Source organism: Nelumbo nucifera, chromosome 5, assembly GCF_055504915.1.
Source record: "Nelumbo nucifera cultivar China Antique chromosome 5, China Antique-T2T, whole genome shotgun sequence".
NCBI lineage: Eukaryota > Viridiplantae > Streptophyta > Magnoliopsida > Proteales > Nelumbonaceae > Nelumbo > Nelumbo nucifera.
Genome location: NC_142653.1, coordinates 18489225 through 18493714, shown reverse-complemented (window position 1 = coordinate 18493714; position 4490 = coordinate 18489225). Strand labels below are relative to the sequence as shown.

General features: G+C 41.2%; 1 pseudogene; it reads right to left on the bottom strand.

Annotated features, from left to right (window-relative positions):
- Window positions 1–827: 827 nt before the first annotated feature.
- On the bottom strand, window positions 828–3362 carry LOC148791268 (enoyl-CoA delta isomerase 2, peroxisomal pseudogene; annotated as a pseudogene).
- Window positions 3363–4490: the final 1128 nt, after the last annotated feature.

Here is a 4490-nt window from a genome sequence, read left to right as displayed (position 1 = left end):
GTTGGTAGAAATTAAAATAGAGGTTATGAAGAGATTCACCCACAGACAGGCATTGCACAAGGTTGTGTAAAATCACAGTTGATCTTCTCTCGACAGACCCATGTTACAGTGGTTAGCTGAGGAGATGATGCTAGTCCAAACTGTTCATTAGATAAAGACCCTAGTACAATGTGAACTAGTTGTTGAATCCAATGTCATTTCCAAACCCACCATGAAACTGGAGCTTTGTCTGGTTTTGATTGCAGTAGGATTTCTACATGGCAAGCGCTGTTGGTGGAGAAAGGAGTACAGTGAGACGTTTTTGGCTCATCCGCTGTGTGTGTGTGTGATGTGCTACATTCTTGCCGTCTCTGGATCCCATCTAAGAAACTCACCTAGCAAACATTCGCCCCACTGGATTCAAAGCTGTCGTCTTGGGTCCTCATAACTTGCCAAGGTGTAGATTGTTAGAGGATCAGAACCATCTTGGGTCCTCATAACTCTTAGGTCAAGTTGTGTAGTTCAGAAAACTCAATTTAAAATTGAAGCATAATTACATCGTCTCTTATCCCCTGACATAGTTCCGAATTCAGATAGGATGTCACAGATGAAGGGTGCGCCATTTTTTTTATATACTAACCAACAATAACTATTTACTTCCATTACCCAGTATGTGATGGGAAGGGACGGACCCATAGCTCAGGTTTGCTTGATGATTCTGTGGATAACACTACAGCTCTTTGACAGTAGGTTATGGCAGAGTAGAAGTTAAAACCATGACCCCGTTCATTATCGTCACTTTGGCTGCAACTTGGGCGGGCTTTGGGTTGAGCATTTGTTAACATTTGACTGGGCCTGAACCAGATGCTGTGTATGTAGTTCTTTTAAGTGGGGTACCCGCCTTGCACCCCTATAAGGCTATAATCATCATGCAAACCTTATCCCAACGATGGGGTCTGCTACATGAACCTTGTTCCACCATCCTGTCCTCTTCTAAATATCAATTCACTAATTGAGGTGATGAAGCAAAGCGCGTCTACTTACGGTGCATTTGGTTTCTGAGAAATGGATGGGAAAGGTCGCATTATTTGGTGAGACCCCGATAAGATAGGAAAAAAGGCGAAAAGATTTTGTTGAGAGCCCCCTCACAGACATCGTTGCCTCCCTTCTTCTCGTCTAACGGTCACATCTCCAGTGTCATCTCCAATGTTTTCGTCGGACAGTAAGTATAGTTTCAGTACTATCTCTTCATTCCCGTTCTTTTTTATACTGCCGGTTCCATCCGTCCTTGGTCATTTAGACCTCATTGCCAGCGTTCTTGGCGAAGGTAGGCTTAGATCTGGCATGCTTGAACCAAATATAGCTTCTAACCGGATAATCATTTGAGTTTGTTTGCACGATCTCCAAATCTGGATTCTAGAATGGTTGTTCCAGGTCTGGACTTTTGTTTCGGTTGACCGTGCAATATCATTCAAGAAGGTGAGAAAGGATGACAAACTTGGTTTAATAGATTTCCTGTTAAATTTTATTAAAAAACAAACCCAGAAAATGAATTTTGATCATACTATTTCTCGGGAAACAAACATTAAATGCAAAAATGAGATGCTGAATTAATGAGAAACTGGAATATCCTAAACGAATTGATGTCATAAACTGAAAATGAGATGCTGAATTGAACAAAAAGATATAACCTCCGTTTACTATATATGTAATGGCAATACATAAGATCCAGCACCAGCACCAGCACTAGCACCAGCACCAGCACCGATATCAGCCTTGTTAACATGGGGGCTACCCTCTTTAACTGTAATTTCTTTTGAGGAAACTTGCTTTCTGTTCAGAACTTATTTTCTTCATGCCCAATTTCTTATCATCTTAAAAAGATTGGGTAAGAAACATTGGGAAAAAGAAAGAAAAGGAAAGTTAAAAACAAAAACTGACACTGAAGTGAAGGGCGAAGGCGTGGTGCTTCCAGGGCAGTGGTTATTATGGTGTATAGACTGCAACAACCAGAGCTTCATTGTGACTTGTGCAAAAAAATCTTAATCTTAGCATGGAACGTTCCATCTAGTTTAGATGTAGTATGGAAGGTGCCTTCAGACACCTCTCCCTCTCTTACACACAGGAAAAACAAACAAAAAAAAGGGTAAATTACAAAAACCCATTGTACTATGGGGTAAGTGATAATGTCTCCCTCTACTTTTTTTTGAGACAAAGATTCCTTTGACCGTTAAGTCGGATAACGGAAAACGTTAAATTATCAAAATACCCCAATAAACTTTTTCTATTTTCTTTTTCCTACCCTTTTCCTCTTAACACCTATTTCACCTAAGGAAATGGATATCTGGTCTTCGAGAGTGATTTTGTTTGTCTTGATTGCCGGTTTTCCTCTGTAGCCCGAGCACTCTACAAAGTTCTGGAAACGACGATTCCGTATCTCGGCATAAACCCCTCCATCTCATTTCCTAGCGGCCAAGGACAACTTCTCACCCATGCGCAGTGCGGCCTCTGGAGTCTCCACCGCACTATCGTGTGCCGAGTCAATAATCCCCATTTTCACCGCCTCCTCGGCCTTCACCTTTGCGGCATGCAGAACCACGTCGCGCCGAGCCATCGGCGATTGAATCTTTTCTCTCAACAATGCCATGAAGTAGTCGGGATGGGTAAGTCCAATGTTGAGCTCGCTCATGTAGAGGACCCCCGTCCTTCCTCATCAAGACGTAGTAGTTGTGACTCGTGGATAAGCGCGAGCATGAATCCAGCAGTAGCGGCGTGCCCTGATACCGCTGCTATAGTGGGCATAGGGAGGGAGAGCAGGTCAACCATATGGCGTTTAAGCCATCGCCCATGTGCTGAAGCCGGTGGAGGAAGCCGCTGGACCCAGCGGACTCTGCCCAAGCGAGATCGAAGCCATTGGAGAATAACTTACCTGGCCAGTGGTGACCAGGACTGAACCGCGCTTGGCCTGGGCACGAACTTGGCTTAGAGATGACCGAATCTCGCTGATGAGGCTGGGGTTCAACCGGTGCTCATCGTCGCCGATTAGAGTTAGAAGGAAAATGTTACCGCACTTTTCTAACGTGCACATGGCCATCGTCTTCCCTCCAGGCCTAAGCCGTTTCCCACTCTCTCCGCCAAACTATTAATGGGTGGAAATCGGAAAAGTTATGTTTTTTTTCTGGTGTATTTCTTTTTCAACGGTTGTGATTTAGATTTTGCGTTTTGAACAAAGAGAAAAACGATTCCGGCCAAAAAGTCCACAAGAACAAGTATATGGGAGTGAACTTGAGAGGCCCGGAATGGCACAGGTCTTTGCCATTACTGGCTGGCGATGGTCGGGTTTGAGACGGTGTGAAAGTGCTTGAGGTTAGTTTTGAGGTTCAAAGGAAAAGACAATCAATAGTTTAAAAGGGTAGTTTGGATATTTAAAAATTTTTAAACGTTCAAATGAGAATCTTTCTCAAAGTTAACGAATAAAATGCTAATTTGTCTAACGTTCAAAGTTCAGAGGTGTTGTCGCAAAAAAAAAATACAGGGAGACTTTATCACTGACCACATGGTATAAAGGGGTCTTTATAATTTACCCAAATATAATATTTGCGGGCAAATTAATCATTTTGCTAGTCAGAAACTCAGCAGACAAATTAATCAATTTTGGTACCAACCTGGTCTGTGCGGACAAAGATCAAGGTAGGGCTGTCGATAACTCAATGGACTCCGATAGTCCGATACCTGGTCTCACATCCAATCCGATAATGGCTTTGGATGCAATAATTTCATCCGATTAATAATTGGGGGGATCGATAACCAATAGTTATAATTATGTAAAGTTTATAACCATTAAATTTAATATTTTATAAAAATATTTTGTCTTAAAAAGTGTTTTATGTTTTTATAAATTTATTGTATATGAACAAGTTAAACGTAACTGTTTTTAAAAGCTTTATTTTCTTTTTTATTTTAAGCACACTAAGTTGGACTTGATTAAATCCAAATCCGATCTGAGTCTAAGATATTGGATTTCAGATTGTATTTGAATGTGGCTGAACTGGATCCAAACCCGAACTGATGACAGCCCTACGATGTCTGCTTTGTATTTGGAAATGATGGCTTGGAATTGAAGGATTCCTTGCAAATATCTGTTAATTCCATCCGTTTCTAAACCCTTCTGTTAATGAAAGGGAGTGGAGCTTTATTAATTTCCTTCAGGGATACCATTCCAGAATGGGGGCCCATGTGTTTATAAAAAAAAAAATTAGGGGCCCATGTATGTACTGGGACATATAATGTTGATTTTTTGGGGGAATTTTAATCATTTTGGCAAAATCCATTGTGTAAACCTCAGAATTGCATTGTAGATCGATTCAAACTTGGGACCGGATTATGGAAATCGATTATAAAATCTGTTTGTAGAACGAAGTGGGTTTGCTTGTTACAAAAGCATATTCTATACGAAGTTCTTTTTCTACATTCTACTAAGGCCCCATTTTCTTTTCGGCAAGTTATTTATC